This window comes from Equus quagga, chromosome 11 (assembly GCF_021613505.1).
Source record: "Equus quagga isolate Etosha38 chromosome 11, UCLA_HA_Equagga_1.0, whole genome shotgun sequence".
Taxonomy (NCBI): domain Eukaryota; kingdom Metazoa; phylum Chordata; class Mammalia; order Perissodactyla; family Equidae; genus Equus; species Equus quagga.
Window position 1 is genome coordinate 39,523,693 of NC_060277.1, and position 19,896 is coordinate 39,543,588.

Below are 19,896 nucleotides of genomic sequence, written 5' to 3' on the forward strand. Positions count from 1 at the left end.
GAAAACGTGATAAAATATATTGAAATTTATGTACTTATATCAATTACATCTTTTTTACTTTCAAAAATGCATGCTCATTGTAAAGAATTTAGAACATACAGAAAAATCAAAATATGTAATGAAAATTACTTTGTGTAGAAAATTATTGTAATCACCTTGATACATTTTTGCAGTTTCCAAATTTCTGTATTTGAAATCTCAAATATTTATATACAATATATTAAGTAGACCTGATAGAGAATTGCATTCCTACTTTTAACTTGACTGCCAATCATAAACGCTATCCCATGTCCTTATATACCATTTAAAAATCTACATTTAATCGCATCTCAAGTTCTATCTTATTGCTATACTGAAATATATTTAACCACTATCTAAACATTAGACATTTAGGTTGCTTACACGTTTTTACTGTTATAAATATGTCACGATTTTCATCTTTGTACTAAAATGTTTGTCTGGGTTTTTTATTACTTCCTTAGGATAGACTTCTAGAAGAGAAATTACTGTACTAAAGGGTATGAACCTTTTACAGACCTTGGTATGTATTGACAAATTGCTTTCCAGAAAGGTTGTACCAATTTACACTCTCACCAGTAGAATATATAGACGAGCCTTAGAGTACACACATACTAAATCTGACTTCCAAAATCTTTACTGATTTGTTATTTAACAGTAGTAACTGTCGGTTATTTCAATCTGAAAATTTCTGATTAATAGAAAGATTGAAATATTTTTCATGGGTTTATATATCATTTGCATTTCTTTTCATTCTGAAATGTGTTCATATCATTTTGATGGGGCTTTATTGATGCTACAGTGGCTCTATAATTTGCGTTAAAAGTTTATAATTAAGCGTATCAATTGTTTAGTTTACGTTTCTTGAAAATATTTCATAACTCTATTCTTTGCCTTTTAATTTTGTTTTTGATGGGTTTCATTATATATAGCAAACCTTTTGCTATTTTACTTTTCTCCCATCCCCCAACATAGCTTGTATGATCAGAAAGTGTCTTCTGAGTTATAATCAAATAAACGTTGACCCTAAATTTTTTATAGATTTATAGATCTCCTATTGCAAAACTTATGGTAGATTGCTATCCTTTTTCGACAATATAAAACTCCAGATTTAAAGTGTTTTATATTCATACTCAGTTATTTATTATATAACGTTACCACTTTTTAAGGTATGACTAACAGTTCATTTAAATTTCTAGGGAAATTTAAACCTGTTGTAATTCAGTGTTTGAGATCTGTCAGAATTCCTTTAACTTGTCAGAGGTTTTGATATGCTATAATAATATTGATACATTTTAAAAGGAAATATAACATCATATTCCAAGAATCAGCGTCTTTCATATAAAAAAATGGAAAAGATTCATCAGATCAAGATTGTATTTTATTCCATGGTTTTTCATTGCAGTACAAATTTATTGCACTGCTGTGATTTTCATCACATATTTTTCTGAGGTTATCTTATCCATTTGGGATTTGTGTGACTTTCTTCTAGTATTTAACAAAATGATTCTAGAATGGTATGGGTGATTATCCTTGAAATGATAATCCAAATGATACCAATGACTGGCCATTTCTTTATAGTTTACAAAGAACTTGAACATCCATTCTCTCTATAATTTGATCCTTACAACACGAGCCCTGTGAAATTGGCATTTTAAGACTATTCAGTTTTTTATCCCTACTGATGAGAAAAATCAGGCTCAGAGATGTTGAGTAACTTTCCTAAAATCATAAAGTTGTGAGAACTGGGATTTGCATGGTTCTTCTCAGTCCAGATCCCATGCTCTCTATTCTAATAACTTCTTAGCTCCCAATTATCAATCTTTCTGTGTCAACAAAGGGACATTGGAGTGGAATTTTAATCATCCTGGAGTGAGTCACAGTCTTCAGAATAATAACTGCTTTAGAAGTAAATAGATTTGGTAACTGCATATAAATTTTAAAGTTATTTATCCCAAAATATCGTCATCGTTTATTCAGATATGACTGTTTAAAAAAGACTTTCTCTTTTAGAGCAGTTTTAGGTTCAAAGCAAAGCTGAGCAGTTCCCATATAGTCCTCGCCCCTACATAGGCTAGGTCTCCTTCATTATCAGCATCCTCCATCAGAGTGGTACATTTGCTACAATTAATGAACCTTTATTGATGTGTCATAATCACCCAAATAGGCTCATTTAAGCTTCCTCCATGTCTTTTCATGGATTGATAGCTCATTTCATTTTAGCACTGAATAATACTCCATTATCTGGATGTACCACAGTTTATCCACTCACCTACTGAAGAGCATCTTGTTTGCTTTCAAGTTTTGGCAATTTTGAATAAAACTGCTAAAAATATTTTGTGCAGGTTTTTGTGTGAATATAAGTTTTCAACTCTTTCGTATAAATACCAAGATGCGTGATTGCTGGATCATATGGTAAGAGTATGTTTAGTTTTGTAATAGATATAACTTTTTTGGAAAATATATTTATGCATGAAGATGCATGGAAAGAGATTCAAGGGGGAATAATTTGGGGGAGTAAACCTATGTATAAATGTTCTTAAAATGGACTATTCGAGTTATAGCGCATGAACTTATTGTCACACAGTGAGAGTTGCTACGTGTTGTGATGATGATGACAATACTTCTACAACTTTTCAGATACAGGGATTTTGCTTCCGAACCTGGATAGATGTTTGTATTATGTGATTCTCCTATAGAATAGATTATTTATAGTCTATTCAAGGTGTTCTTAGTGACTTGGGGACAGATTAATTCAGTGTTCTTCTTTTTCTTGGTGAGGAAGATTGGCCCTGAGCTAACATCTGTTGCAATCTTCCTCTATTTTGTATGTGGGATGCTGCCACAGCGTGGCTTAATGAGCAGTGTGTAGGCCCACACCTGGGATCCAAACCCGTGAACCCTGGGCCCCTGAAGTGAAGTGCACAAACTTAACCACTACACCATCAGGTCAGCCCCTAACTCAGCGTTCTTGAACAAAAATTTTCTCTGTGAATAAAACCTAGAGGTAGTTACTACCTGGAAGAGTTTTGCATCATTCAAAAACAGCTAATATAGCGAAGCCATGAGACATCAGTAAGAATTGTTTTCTCTAAGGATGAGCAGGATGGTCTGAATAACTTCTTGGTGTCTACTAGGAAACTATCAGTTTATTCAACACATATATACTGAGCCAATTCACAAAAGTGAAATTATCAGGTAATTTTAATTTGTTAACTTTTCTCTCTTACAAATAATAACCAATCTGGGGCAAGATACTTTCCTCACAAACTGTCATGGCAAGATTTAGCATCCATTTATGATTCTTGCCAGAAGCAATTTTTGCTATGATGATGGAAAAATGGTGATTTTTCTATCATGACTGTTTCTTCCACATTTATCAGTTGACATTCTATTAGAACAAAGATCCCTCCTTTCTTCTCTACTGGTCTGTGTGTTTGTGTGTGCATCTATCTATCTATCTATCTATCTATCTATCATCTATCTACCTCTCATCTATAATCTTTCTATTGTCAGAGTGGACATATATATATATATACTTATATATATGTATAATAGTAACATGCATAGGGATGCTGTGCATCAAAACTCATTCGATACTGCATTTGCTTATGGTTATGATATGCTTTTACTTTAATCTGATTACCTGAAACATGTGAAGCTGGAGTCAGACATTCTATGTGATGATCTTTGCTTTTCACTGGTCCATGAGAACGAGACAGTAAGTTCATTCCCTGTCTTGTGTGAACTGCTCTGCTCTTGGTATTAGCTATGAATATGGTGTTGAGAAACCTCGCGTGAACAAAGTCTAGATTTAGTAAAAATCCTACTACCATGAATACTGATGTCTGCCATAGATATGAGACCAGGGCTTGGAGAAGATTGTGTTTATTTCTTGTTTATCTGCCAGAGAAAGTCACTTCTTCCTTCCTTGCAAGCTCTTGTTTTCTAGTAAGAAATAACAAAAGGAACAATAAAAAGAGGGGCCAGCCTGGTGGCACAGTGATGAAGTTCATGCGTTCTGCTTTGGCAGCCCAGGGTTCACTGATTCGAATCCCAGGTGGGGACCTATGCACCGCTTATCAAGCCATGCTGTGGCAGGCATCCCATATATAAAGTAGAGGAAGATAGGCACAGATGTTAGCTCAGGGCCTATATTCCTCAGCAAAAAGAGGAGGACTGGCAGTGGATGTTAGCTCAGGGCTAATCTTCTTCAAAGAAATAAATAAAAAATAAAAATAGAGATGGCTTATAATGTTTTCTTATCAACTCTAAAAGTTGTTCTGACAATTTAATCACATGGTGTTTGTAAGCCCTTTGTAAACTATAAATAATCTTATAAAGTTATTGAGTTTGGGACGTTAAAGAAGACATGGATGCATATGGTATTTCTACCTTGTTTTAAGATAGTCATTGGTGCATTATTTTTGGCACTTCTGCGTTGTGGGAGTTAAAGTCCTACCTTAGAGATTAAAGTCTGTAATTTTAGAGTATCTAAGAATAGCAGGATAAAAATTGACCAGAGGCTAGCTCGAACTGGCCCCTCCAATGAGCCTATGTCTACTGGTGGGTCATGATCACAAAGCCTTCCAAAGCTCTCCCATGTTTCCTTTAAAGATTACCCCTGCTGGAATCCTGAGAACATCTGATCACAGCAGGAGGAAAACTTTAACTCTCTGGCTTTTATATTTCATCGGCCTGACTCATGACCTTCCCAGTCAAGCAGGGAGACAGTGACGGGAGTCTGTGTTTCTGATTATATATCCCAACTTTCCTAGCACATCATACAAAATAAGCACCTTTCTCTGAAGTTTTTTAGTTCAGAACCAGAGAATCCTTGCCTCTGTGCCATGATCCCTGGAGATGACTGGCTGGCATTGGGCTGCTTATGGCCCGGCTTCCGGAGCAGGGGAGTGCAGATAGCACTGAGCACTTCTCTGCCTGCTGGGCCCAAAGGTGGCTATAAATTTGATTGAGCAGCAACAGCCACAGGGAATCAAATACTGCTTTTCTTCTGCCGTAAGGACTGATTTTTAAAATCACTCTGGAAATCCACACAATTCTTGGGTCACCCCCACTATATCACGACGAATAAAATGCCAAAGCAGAATGATCATTCTGCTCCACAGAGTACTGGATTTATGCACTGTAGACTCATCAGGAAATATAGGAACTACAGGAGTGGCTTATCTGTATAGTAAATATTTTATTTTATTTTTCTGTTTTCATCTATTTGTTGACTACGCTAAATGCAAAATACATTATAAAATCAAGAAACAAAACACAAAGTCACCTCCTTTGAATATTTATCTGCCTCTTTCCTGGCATCAGATTGTTTATTCATTTATATTTGTATTTATTATTCATCAAAGGACTTTGATATTTAAAGCTTCATGTCAAGAGAAGGAAATCAAATAGTTACTTCTCGAAAAGGAACCCCAGACCTTTAAACTATTTTAAAAATTCTAATGGAATTTTAGCCTCACCAAAAATAAGTGATAATTTGATTGTAGCATTCAAAGTCTAAGTTAAGGTACATGAATGTATTTTACAATAACATTTAATTCATTTAAGTAGCATTTTAAAGAGCCATTATTAAACAGATGTTTCCAAAACAGCTGATCGTTTGAAATAAACACTGTATTTCAAAATAAACTTTATATTTTGAAAACTTTTATAAAAAGCCTGAAGTATTATGATAATCTAAAAGTGCTACAATATTTCAATCTATATTTTAGAATCATATCATTCTTTTCAAATTAGACGGATAGATGGATTGATAGATCAATAGATAGACATATATGTGTACGTTAGAGATGTACTTTTTCTTCAGATTAGTGGATTCAACAAATTTTTAGTTTTTGCCTTTTTATTGAATGCTTATTAAAATATACTGACGTGCAAAATCAGATCTCACTGTTTTATGGCTTAAGGACAGCCTCAAACAAGAAAATAAAATAATAGACTAAATATTTATAATATCTTTATTTGAAAGTATCAGTTTTCAGTGCAAATTTGGGAGAGGCAGGTTTACTGTATGGTCTTCCTTTACTGTAAATTTCTATCATTGGAAAGTGATTATACATGTACAATACATTGCAATTGAAATAATGAAATAGGTAAAAATAAAGTTGAGGAAAATAATAATGGCGAGCCTGCACTAGTGTACTTTCCTGATAATCTAGACAAGGCAGAGAATCAGAGAATAATTATTGAATGATTTCTTGAAATTTCAATTGTAAAGGAAAATTAAGACTACAATCTCTGTTGTAGAGAAAATTAGCAGAAGCTTCTTAAAAACAGCAGTATATTTTAATCAGTTGTGTCTATAGAAGGGTTGTCAAACATACCAGCTTTTGACAAAAATCAAATCCACTTAATGTTACTGTTCATTAAAAATAAATTTCATTCTATGTTTTGAAATACCTTGTGACCCAATCCGCATTACATGCATTGAGTCCATTGTGTGCTCTGCCATTACTTTGTCCTGAAAAGATAAATTTCAACTGCTGAGTGTATTGTGTTTTTCACAACTAATACAATATATTTTGTGTGCACTTTACAATTTAGATTCATTTTCATATTCTAATCTTTAAGAACAAAATGCCAACTGTAAAGACATGTAGTAGTTATTTAGTAACTATCATTAATTTTATTTTGCTAAGAAACTTAGCCACATTGTGGCTATGATTTACTCAGAGAAATCAAATTTCATTCAATCTCAGTTACAAATCTTTGACGACATGTTTAAATGCATTCTACATATATTCATTCATTTTAAAAAATGAAATTGGTTTGTTTTCCTTTTTTCAAAAGAACAAGTAATCCATCCACTTCAAATGGACATTAGTTACATTCCACTGAAAAATGATTTTGAAAAAACGTATTAAGCAGCTGAATCAAATAAACAGCAATAATAAAGCCCCTTGATAACTAGTTTTTATTGAGTTCTTGCCCTCTCTGTATAGTTTCCACACGAGGACCACATGGGTCATTGCAGCTGCTAGTGGATTTGTAAACAATTGAGCTCCAGTCTTTGAAAGTAGGGATTCATCATGGAAATGCTGACACAGCCGTGACTGATGTGATATGAATGGCCTTTCAGGACTACGCATGCCATTAGTAGGTGTAGCTTGAACTGGCTGGGTTATGTTTTGCAAACTTCAACCAAAGAGAAGTCTTGACATTTCAGCAAGAAATGGAAATGTCTTGCATGTTTTTATTTGTATGGTGTGAAAAGAGGTGTGTAGTGGTGTTCATTACGAGGTCAGTTTCTTGGAGTTGGCTAATCACTGGCCCGAATACAAATCCTCGATCCCAGCTTTTCCAGATATTTGTATGGCAGGCAGCTACACAGCAGCAACTTCTGTAATCCCTTCTCCTGCAGTTAGAGCTACTAGAAAAGCTTAATAATATCCCAGAGGCAAAGATGAAACGGTATTTCCACAGCTACTGTTTGCTGTAGAGAGCTTTTGAAGTCAAGCTTAAGATGTCTTTATTTCCCTACCAGAAAGAAATTTTTTTTGCCCTCTTTTACTCTGGTGTTGTCATGATGATGGCTTTCTGCTTGAAAAATATTCCAAGCAGCTGCAGCTCTCCCATAAAGCATTAGGAAATGAGAACAGCTTTTTATCAGGGGCTGTTGGAATCTGTAACTACAGTTTGTCACTGCCGAAACCCCCGGCTACGCTGGCAGTGATCTCAATTTAAAACTCTCAGTTTTTCTTATCAGGGTTAAGGCAGCCACGACTTTCATTGTCAGCTTATTGGGGACTGCCCTCGTTTTTAACTTTTGTGGTTAATTAAGTTCTAAATTAGGTGTAGTGTAGTGTTCCCAATTCAACCTTTGTTCTGTACCATCTAGAAAACAAAAAGCAGTAGCCTCAGAATGCACTGAAAGTTAAATTAATTGCAGTAATGAGTAACAAGTTGAAATTCAGGTCCAATTTATTGTAGGGGGAAAGATACTACATGTTGATCTAAAAAGCCTTCATTTCAGATCAACCCTGATCATCAAATCACTGTGAAAAGTTGTAAGGAAATGTGGAGTAAAACAGCTTTTTATTTATTTAATTTGGCAGCACAATTGTGAAGTGTAGTGGGATCCAGTGAATTTTGGAGGAGAATGTAGCAACAGCTTCTAATTATAAAAAGAAAAAGAAGGAAATCAAACCAAACAAAAAAAACTAATAAATAAAAACAGCATACCAATAGCAACAAAATCAAGTGGGTTTGAAACTTCTCCAGAAAATTCAGTACTGCTAATATCTTCATACATAAGAAAAACCTGATTTGTTAAAAAAGAGATTGTAGTATACTGACATTATTTTACTATGAAAATTTGATACCACTATACAAAAGGCTAAAGTATATTATGAAAAGAATACCATACTCTTGACCATATACGTTTGTGGATTTTTCAAAATTGTATTTTACAAACTTAAAATGTGTTGCGTTTCCATTTTTAACTTTAGGCAAAAGTAATTTCAGGAAAAAATGTCCAATTCCAGAGGTAGATTATTTTTATTAAAAAAAGAACAGACATTTGATGAGTTTGTCTTGTTTTTGAGCACATAAACTTATTTCACAACTACTACAAAATAGTGAGAATACTTTCATGAGAAAATAAATGATAGATGAATCTCTCTCCTACATTAAAGTTAGAAACTATGAAGAATAGGAAAATTAATAATTACAGCAATTAAATAAGTGATTAATAATTATCTGAACTTTAGGAAGGTTTCTGCTTAACTTGACAATCTCATCAATAAGTAAAAATAGATTGAGACCATTTTTGAATTTTAAAATTTTTTTATACCCCCTTTACTTTCAGAAAGGATTTGAGAAAACTGAAGTATTTACCCTATTACTACTAAACAGGTATATAATTTGTTTCACAGTTGTAGTCCAAATAGTTCAATATGAAAGTTGGGAAACATGACTAATGGGGTTAGTCTTAGGATGAGTGCTATTTAATAATTCCATCAATCATCTCAAAACATGCTCATTTACTTAGTTAATAACATCAGACTGGGAAGGGTTATTTAGTACCTTGAAGGACAGAATTAAAATACAGTGTGACCTTGAGAATTAACAAGTTTCAGAAGTTATCAGAATCATATTATAAAATCTTACAGAAAATACATATTAATGTGCTTCTGCAGGCCTAAAATACCTGAATGGCAGATTTGAAACAGATATACTTATTAATTTTACTAGGAAAGACTATCTCAATCCCAGGGGGAAAAGAATAAAAAATGCATCGCAATGACCCTCTTCCTGAGAGACAGCAGTCCACAGTGATTAAGAGGTTGGTCACTGAAATCTTCTGGCTGGGTTCAGACTCTTCCTCCACCTCCCACTAATTTGTGTAGCTATCATCAAGCTGCTTAACATCTCTGGATCTCAGCCTTCTCAAAAGTGAAGTGGTGAAAATTAGTACTATCTTCGTGGGACTTCTGGGAGGATTAAATAAGGGGCTTAACACAATGCCTGGAGTATAATGAAAGCTGTATAACTATAAACACAAATATTTGTAGTTTGTCTAAAGGTCACTAGACAAAGAAATGAGCAGAATAATTGGGGCTATTTTAGCTAATGGGGAAGACATGCTAAGAAGGGTGAGTTTAGATGTAGTTTCTCAAGATGATGACTGGCATGTCAAGGACAAGGTTTCAAACACTTTTAATTGTCTGTTACAGCAAAATTATGTCTCTTCAGAACCTTAAAAAATAGCAAAATCTATATAAAGTACTTTACATATCTCCTGGAAACTGGAGAACAGCTGACTTCAGAAATTGAGGGAGTTTCATTCAAGATGAAGAGTCACGGAAAGCCTGATAAGATTATAATTTGATAAAACCTTGCGAATGACTGGTTGTGGTCTACCAGGTGAAAAATCAACCTTTGTGATTCTCACATAATAGGTGCTAAGAAAAATTGAGTATTGCTCTATTCAACTGCAAATATAAATCCATGATATTCAGTTCTGAAAAATGCCATTTTATTCACATGAAACAAAATGTAATAAATTTTTTAGAATAAATAATTAGAAGGTATAAATTCAGGTCCTCCAAAAATTCACAAATGCCATTCTTTCAAGTCAGTAATTCTCACTATCAATGAGGAGTGAGGGTATTAGAATTAGCTGTGCGATACTTTTCCAAATTAAACCCACTCACACTGAAGCAAATACACACAAATCCCAGTATGCTACCTGGAGGATGACACATCCACCTCTGTAAGAATTAGTGACAGGGGAGTCACTGACACAAATGAGGGGATATATCAGGTAGTGGTGGCCATGAGAAGGTCCATGATCTTCTATTGTTATCACGTTAGACTCCACCATATGTATCTTTCTCATAATTGAGTACAACTAGGCTTAAATAGTGATTTAGTCAGGAGTAAATTAACCATCACAGATGAATTTATTCATGCCTCTGTTTTTTTCATCTTTAATATGGACTATTACAAATTATTAAACTCATAGGAAAGGTTAATTCAAATATGTTTCAATACTTTGCAAATGGAATAATGCCACGCATGTGCAAAATCACAAGAAGTCATCACTCTGTGCTGAAAATAGCCAGACCCACGTGTACAATAATTTAGACCACATAAAATACTGCTCCAGTTTGAATTCCAGTTAATTGGATCAAGACAATTTGGCAGCCTTTCTAATATCTTTCTCTGAGCACTAAGGAGTGTGGTGATGGGCAGCTCTGTGGGGCCTAGAGATAGACACTGAACAGATCTGACTTAAGTGGCTTACTAAAACTGGTCATGCCCTACAAGCCTGCAGATTTGTGGCCATTCCTCATCCATTCCCCAATGCTGGTTGTCCTATAAATGTCCTCTCAGCAAAGTTCTGTGCCCAGGTGCTTATTTTTAAAGGCATTGTCCAAATATGGCCTGAGCCATAATAAATCCATCATTAAAGTTGTCACCATAAGCCCCTGAAACCGACCATAACAAGATCCAGAGACTTTTCAAGGAGTTGATCTCATTCACGTTTATTTGGGGCGTTATCTTGCACCACTAGAAAGCATCTCTTGTTTTCTTTAATAAACCTCTATTTTTTCAGCTGAACATTTAGGAAAGTGTGTCATTTTTCATAAATGTTTCTTCTGTGTGCTTTTATTTATTTTCAGAAATACTGAAAATACAGTGTACTTCAGGATTTAATATATAGCCTGCTGCTAAACTATTTATGTCAAAATAATAGCTAACACATTAAGAGAAATGATATTAAAACTAAGCCCCCTGCAAGCGCCTGAGAGAAACATCAAGCTCTGTAAAAAGTTTCTTAAAGTTAAAATGGAAATACTTGATCAAATTCAAGGAGGCATTTCTTTAACCCTGGCCAAGAATTTCTCTCAACAGAGATGGGGAAGAGGATTTAGCCATGAGATTAAGGATTTAAATGCTTGATTTTAGTTGGCCACTTGAGTACCTGAAATAACTGAATAGGAATCTGGTTGGTAATGATTTCATCAGCAACAAATTATTTTTCTAACAGCTCTCACTTCTGATCAATGCCTACTTCCTGATAATGAGTCTCGGGGATGGGGAGGAGAGTGATAAATTTAATTTCAAAGGATCAAATTTAAATTTGTGATTTCCACAATCAAAAATATTATACACTTTTTATAATTGAGAGGGAAGAAAAAATCCACATTTGCATCAAAGAAGAACTCCTACTTTGACAATTCAGTTTTATATAAATTTCTGGGGTAATTTCTGCCTTTCAAATCTGTCCCTTTCTAAATGTATACCTATTATTTATCTAATCACATTCATCACTTGTTCACAAAATCAACAAATATTTATTGAAGACCCACCAGCCACCAGCTTATGGATAAGACCCTAGAGGAGACGTTGTATAGCAGACAGTGATTCCTACTTTCAGGTTGACCACAGGTTAACCTGAGAAGCAATAGAATATGACAGCGCAATGTGCTCTCATTAGTTTCATGGCAGTCCAAAAAACTGGCACCTCAACCAATCCTGTGTTTCAGGAACTGATGGTTTTCCAATAGACAGACCTAGCCTGTGATTGGGCACTAGCCACAGACACTGGAAACAAATGAAACAAAAGAACGGCATCACACAAATGAAAACTTTGACCGAATTTAATTACACTTGGTTAGACAGTGGGAGGAGATGCACAAGAAATATTTTGAATTTTCTTATACTCATTTCATGGCTTAGTATATATTTTATTTTGAATTGTACATAGAATTGACACCTAAGGTGTGACCTGGAAAACATGAGTTCAGATATAGAGAGAAGTGGGAAGACCAACGAGGTTTTGAATATCCATGGCATATAAAATAACTCTTACAAATGCTCAACCTGAAAGAGAACATGGCCTGTTCTAGTAATCATAATGATCTCCTTACTAGAGCATGGTTCCTTTACTGGTGAAATCTTGCCTCAGTTATGTTAATACCAACACCTAAAATAGTACTTATCAATTTTAATACCAGAAAGTCATCTGGGACTCTTTTAAAAATATACATAGATTCTCAGGTCATAGATGGGCCCAAGATTCTACATTTCTGACAAATCCCCGGGCAATGTTGATGCTGCTGATCTAGGGACCACAATTAGAGTTTCAACGAACCAGTACTTTGCCCAATTATATAGGAGACCTCACAAACTGTTGTGGAAGACAGACATTTATAAATAATTTGAATAAAAGAGACTTTTAATAAAGACATATACTGTGTACTATGGAAACATAGATGAAGGTAGGCAGCTACTTATTCCACATGCAAATTTATGGAAGACTTCCTAGAAGTGGTATTTGGGCCGAATCCTTCTTTCTCTTTTTTATTGAAGTATAATTGACATACAATATCCTGTTAGTTTCAGGTGAATATCATAGTGATTCTATCTTTATATACATTACAAGATGATTACCATGATAAGCTTAGTTACCGTCTGTCACCACACCAAGTCATCACAATATTATTGACTTTATTCCCTATGCTGTACATTACAGCCCCATGACTTACTTATTTTGTAGCTGGAAGGTCGGACCCCTTAATCCACTTCACCTATTTCACCTGCCCCCCAAATACTCCCCTTCTGACTGAAATTTCAAAGGATAAGCCAAGAATATTTTGCAAAATTAGAGAGGCACAAAAGTTAACAGCTTTCTTGTGGATTATTAGTTTGGGGCTGCCTAGGGTGCATGCAAAGAAGTGAGAGCAATTGGAAGAGTGGGAGAAGATTTTGAATGCTTTGCTAAAGGATGCAAATTCGGACCTTTCCTAAGTTCACAGATTTAAATTCCACACACATTTGATGCAGAAAAAGTTAGTACAGTTTGGCAAACCTTCAGTTAGGGTAGGTGGGCAAGTTACATCCTTATCTCTTGTTTTTTAATCAATTCTATACACAGCCTTTTCTTCATCAAACTAGGATAATTCAAGACAAATTTTTCAGAAATCTTCATGTGATTGTAGCATTTTGTATGATAATTAATTGGATATGTTAACTTGGTGAGGCCAGATATTTGATCAAACGCTGGTCTGGATGAGGTTGTAAAGGCATTTTCCAGATGAGATCAACATTTAAATCAACAGACCGAGTAAAACCAATTACACTCCATAATGGGTCTCATCAAATCAGTTGAAGGTCTTAAAAGAAAACAATCTGAGGTCCCCCAAGGAAGAGAGAATTTTGCCTCCAGATTGTCCTTGAACTTGAACTGCAACATCGGTTCTTATCTGGGTCTTCAGTTGCCAGATCACATGAGCCAATTCCTTAAAATCGCTGTTTCCACACACACACACGCACACACACACACACAAATCCTATTGAATCCTATTGGTGCTGTTTCTCTGCAGAACCCTGACAAATATAGTTTACTTCCACTAATTTTTAAAATCTGTTATATACATAGGGCTGTCAGCATTTCAAAAAAGTGACAACATTCTGGATAGTTTTTGAGCATTCCTTAGGTAACGGTTTCATGTTGTTTAGTCCCTCAAGGGTATTCGGGAAAAGACTGGAACTATCCTTGATTTTAGATGTCATATTTAACGGGCTAAATTACTACATAAGAAAAAATATTTTATATGTATGAGTAAATGAATGAGATACATTGCCTCAATTCAGTTTATTTTAAGACATAGTTGGCGAACTCCAGCTCTATGCCAGACTTTGTGCTAGGAGCCGCGGATGAGAAGACGAATGAGACAGAATCTCTACTACAAGGGAGAGGACACGCTTAATATTGTGTGGGAAGCACAAAGGTGGGTGAATCTGGGGTGCTCATGAGGCCTTGGTCAATATCCCGCAGGGATGGATAAACAAACCCGACTCTACAAATTACGCGGTATTGTAGATAGGCTTCTTGTGGAGCAGAGTGCCCTAGTGGTTATTTTGGGAAAATAAACTATTAACCACTAAGGAAAACTACCTAAATTAAATGTCCCTAAAGATTTAGTCATGGGGAGGGAAAGAACTTGAACAAATGGAAAAATAATTCTTTTACAGAATCTATCCTCAGCCTGACTTGCTTTCGAGAGGGTTATTAAGTCATAAGCTGCGGGGCTGGAGTCCCGGATGAAGCAGTGAGGGCAAGCAGGGGAACTATTCCTTCCTGTTCAGTGGCCCGTTCCCCCTGCTGCTCTGACCGACCTGGCCAGGTTTGAGCGTATCCTCATCACGAGCATGTCAGCTGGTTCTGCTGTTAGTAAATCACAAAGGCCTCACCTCATCGGTGCCCTCAAACTGAGACAGGAGAGATTTGCTGCCCCTCACCGATTAGCCTGCTCTCTGCAATCGCCCAAGGTATTTCTTGGGTCACTCCGTTTAGACAGGACATTTGGCTTGGGAATAGTTTGAACGGCTCCAGACAATGATTATATTGCAGTTCGGTGACTTTGGGTTAATGTGTACTTTTAGGTCTTTCTCTAGGGACAGAAGGGGGTAACCACACTCCATGGCATCGTACAAATTAAACCACTGGGCTGGCGGGGTGGAATTTCCATGCCTTGGTTAATGGAAAACCAAAGAGCCATAAGTTTTTTAAATGATTTAAGAATTTGCCTGACATGCAGTAAGCTTTCTTCAAATGTAAGCATAATGATGATGTTAATGATGAGTGTTGGGTGATGACGATTGCAGCTGGAAGAAGAAATTATTTCTCTCTGCTTTTGCTTTTCGTGGACTTTGGTGTCTCATGTCATTTTTCCCATTGCTCAGACAAAACACGTGAAATGAAGGGGAGCCAAATTCAAGTGTGCAAATTTTCTGGGTCAAAGAAGTGTTAGATAGTTGTCAAGAAATAATGCAAGGAGTGTGTTTGTTGGTGTGTCCCTGCAGGAGATTACCTTTTTACGGTGCGTTTGTTTGCTTACACAGATTCCCATGGCATATATGGCATTCTTGGGCAAAGGCATGTGGTTTTCTAGAGGTACAGGGCAGCACACAGCTCTTCAGCAAACTGAGGGAGATTAAGAGGCAGGGAGGGTGAGAGAGAGATTGAGAATGGATGAGATGTTTTTGCTGTTTGTGTCTGTTATATTTTCTTGAGCTTAAAGGCGAGAATGGAGGCTATTAAAGCACTTTGTTTGAGCTAAGCAATTCAGTATTGTGAGAAGGGGGAAGGGGGGGAGAGGGTCAACATCCAGGGAAATGCATACTTTTCTAATGTGGAGTATATTTTGTTGGGGTTCCTACACAACTAGCTGTGGAAGCCAGAAGAGGAGTGTCTGTGTGCCACTGAGTCTTCCTTAGGTTGCTGGTTTGAAATCACTTATTTAGCAGATGATACAATAAGTTCACTAAAGTGTGGTGTTTTTTTGCATGTGTACGAATGTGCCTTTGACTTTCCCTGGAAAAAAAAAAAAATCCTTCAGTGCAGCTTCCAATAATTTCATTCTCCTTGTTACCACTTAAAAATTCTCACTGATTGAGATGTTACATATCATTTTGAGTGGTGTTAACTTAATTATTTCTTATCTGTTGAGGATTTAAACATGCTGGTGTAGCTGGCATTAATTATTAAATAAAGGAGAAAATGATCTGTAGAGCAGAGATGTGCTATAGATGAAGCCATTTTTTAATCTTGCCCTTAACTTCATCTTTCTTTTTTCAGACTTCAAAAAGGTTCACGCGGTACCTGCAAATTAATTTTAGATAAAATAGGGAAATTTTAAGTGCAGGAGCTGCAAACTTGATAGTCTGTTTTATTAATGAAGGGTTTGCTTATCAGTGCCTTTAATTTTTTCGAAATGCTTCCTTCCCAAGCGTGGCAGGAAATGTTGAAATGTCAGACCCCCATGGGAGCCACCAAAATATTCATGAGTGCCTCGAAGAATCTTATCTACGTACAAACAGAAAAAAAATATACCTCGATAGAGATCAGGGAAACTTAATTTTTTTCTACATGAAATGCCTTACAAATGAAGACATATTATTTTCTGATATAATTGAAATTTAGTTCTCATAAACTGGCAGTAAAAAGTCCCGCCATTCATCAAAACACGACGTGATTACAAATGAATGATGATAGTTAAATATTACTGAAATGATTTTATTTTAAACTTTAAAGAACAAAATTACATACCTAAACAATGCAGGAAGCAGAGTCCGACGCAGCACACGGAATCTCAATGTGTCTTGTTCCCTAATCATGAACAACCTGAAATTTCTTCTCATTTTTGGCATCTCCCTTTCCTTTACATTAAATTTGGCTGCTGCAATTACCTTAAATCATTCTATCTAAAATATTTCATAAGCTTCTAATATTCTCTCAGTTGAAAAGATTGGTATTTTTCACTTGACCAGTGAGTTCTTCTATCTCTGGCTGAATGCTTATAAAACCATCCTCATCTTCTCTTTAGGTCTCTCCTTTCTTCCTTTCATAAAACATATGCATCCTAAAATCCAGATTTTCTTTTTCTGGGTCAATTCTATTTTGAGACATGATTTATTAAAGGCAAACTGATAGTTTGGACTTTGACTGTGAAACTACTGGAAAAAAAAAACTGATAAGTAGTAAGGGAGATGGACCAGGAAAAGTATTCAAGAGCAAAGCAAAGCTGGGGAAGATATTAAAACACAGCCTTAATCAAAATTACCCCATGATGTTTTCCAGATGCCCAAATGTCGAACTATTAAAAACAGCATATTTATTTATAACTCTCAAATAGTTTTCAGGATTGAAAAGTAACAATTAAAATATTGCTTTGTAAGTGATAATTTTTCTTTTATCAATTATATAAGTCCAGATTCTTCTTTTATGTGTCTTGTTTAAGCAAAAGACACCCTCAGAGATCAATTGGAATGATTATGTTTTGAGTTACCATTTTATAACCGTAAAATACAATTGGATTGACTGTTTTAATTGTTTAGATACTTTAGTACTTATTTTAACTTCAGCTTTATAATGTTGTAAGTATATCAAAGTAATTTGGAAGTTGCTTGTGAAATACAAAGAGATGAACTATTTTGCACTGGAAAGAGCTTAAAATGTGCATTATGTAATTTGAAGCTGGTATACCCAGGATATATGACACAGTATATCAAAGAGCTGATTTGGATAATTTTGGCAGAAGATGATCATCCATATAACGCCACAAGTCATTTGTTTATAATGTGCAGATAGAGATGGGAAGAAGTGAAAAAAAGCAAGGCCTTTAATCAAACAGTAGCCAATATTCAAGTCTATAGGCCTTCCTTTAGTGCTAATAATCAGTTCCTCCTATGCAAACAATTGCAGTGCCTTTAGAACATTATTTAAAGAATTTAAAGAAAATCATTCATAGAAAGAATTTTTTATTCTTTGATCTACTTTAGATTATTATAGTCTCCTTTAATCTTTAACACTTTTTTCAATTGCATATATTTCAGGTAAGTAAAATAATTAATCATTTCACTAATTACGGAGAAATGTAGAAATGTCTATTTGTGGGACTTTCCAAATAGTGCTAGCAGTCCTGTAAATCAGTAACTTTCTAAGGGACAATTTGGTAATGAGTCACAAAAGACTTAAAATTCATAAACTCATTGACAGATTCACGTCAAGTAATTAATGCTAAGGAAATAACAAATATTATGCACACAGACGTATGTATAAAGAGTGTTCGGTATTGTTCTTTTTACAATACAATTGGGAAACACTGAGTGCTCGCCTAGAAAATGCCCTTATGGCAGTAGAATACACAAATAAAGGTACAATGCATTGCCATACACTGGAATATTTTGCATCAATTAAAATGGTGGTCAAGGAATATACAATGAAATGGAAGAATTAATGAAATACTCTTGACTCAGAAGAGAGAGTTGCTTTAATCTCATTTTGTTTGTTCCGATCTCATTTTGTTTAAAAAAATACATTCCATGTCATTTAGAGGAAATAGTCTTAAAATGTGTATTGCAATATTTTGAAGTGTGAAAAATTTCAAATGTTTTGCCAGTGTGAAATGATGGACAGTGGAATGTATTAATTTTTCCAATCCAAAGATTATGTAGAGTGAACCTGTTGAAAAGCTTCACCTTTACTGTCTCATTTAAAATCTTGAACTCCATGGGAAGACTGTGCTGTGGGAGCAACGAGCCTGTTCAGTCGTCCCCCATACTCCTAGGAGACCCTCCCATGCTGATACCCTCGCCCCATTCTGTTAACCTCCACCTCTCCCTTCCTCCTCCCTTCTATTGCTCCCCTCCTTCTGACCTCTTCTCTCACGTTCTCTCCTCCTCCTCCCACCCCCTACTCTCTTCATTCCTCTTTCTCCTTTTCCTCCTCACTTACTCCTCTTTCTTCAGCCAGCTTCCCGCTATAGCCCCTTTACTCTTTTTCTAGTCCTCCCTTGGCTACCATTTACAATCCGGAGGTTCTGAGCACTGAAGATAGATACGTCTCACCTAAAGCATGTGCTCTATTTTGCTTTGTTGCCTTTCTAATAATAATTGTAAAGTTGTTTAAGAATGAAACACCCTCTGATTTAGAATTGTTAAAAAAGAAACAACAGGCCCAAAGTGAAGTCACCTGTGTTAAGCCCGCGTCAGCAAACCAAGACTTAATGTGAACTTTAACCAGTCAATCTGGAATTACCAGGTCAACACTAGTGAGGTAATCTCCCTGACAGACTCCCGCCTACCCTAAGGGAAGGCGACCTTGCCCAACACAATAGTAGCTTCTTTGATCCATTTCCTTTTGCCCATAAAAGCCCTCCATTTGATAGAGTTCCTTGGAGCATCTTTCTTTTTCGTGTGTGAGGAAGACTGGCCTTGAGCTAGCATTTATGCCAATCCTTTTTTGTGTGTGGGATACCACCACAGCATGGTTTGATAGAGGTTTGTAGGTCTGCACCGCGGATCTGAATCCGCAAACCCCAGGCTGCTGGAGTGGCAGAGCTCCTTTCTAACTGCTAGGTGGGAGGCTGCCTGATTCATGGATCACTTAATAAAGCCAATTAGATGTTCAAATTTACTCAGTTGAATTCTGTTTTTTAACAAAATCGAATTAATAGCATCTCAGAGGTAAAGCAGGAAGGCTGTTAAGCACATTAGAGTATCATGGAGTCTGCAGTGGCAACGACCATAACCTTAACATACACACAGAGACTTGTGCTATAATTCTTTTTTATGCTACCTAAGTTGAATCATTTATAAGTTAATTATATATTGTACAGTATAGTAATAAAGATGCTGCCCCCATATTTTAAAATGTGGCCTTTTATAAGAGAATGTAGGTTTAAGGCAGTACTTAAAATGACAAAAATATCCTGTGTATTACTAAAAAAGAAGCATCTAAAGACTATGTGAGCAATTAAAACTTTAAATATTCATTCTAATGTCACAAATATTTTGTTTATCAACTTTTTTACACTTATTAGTCTTAATAAAAAGCTA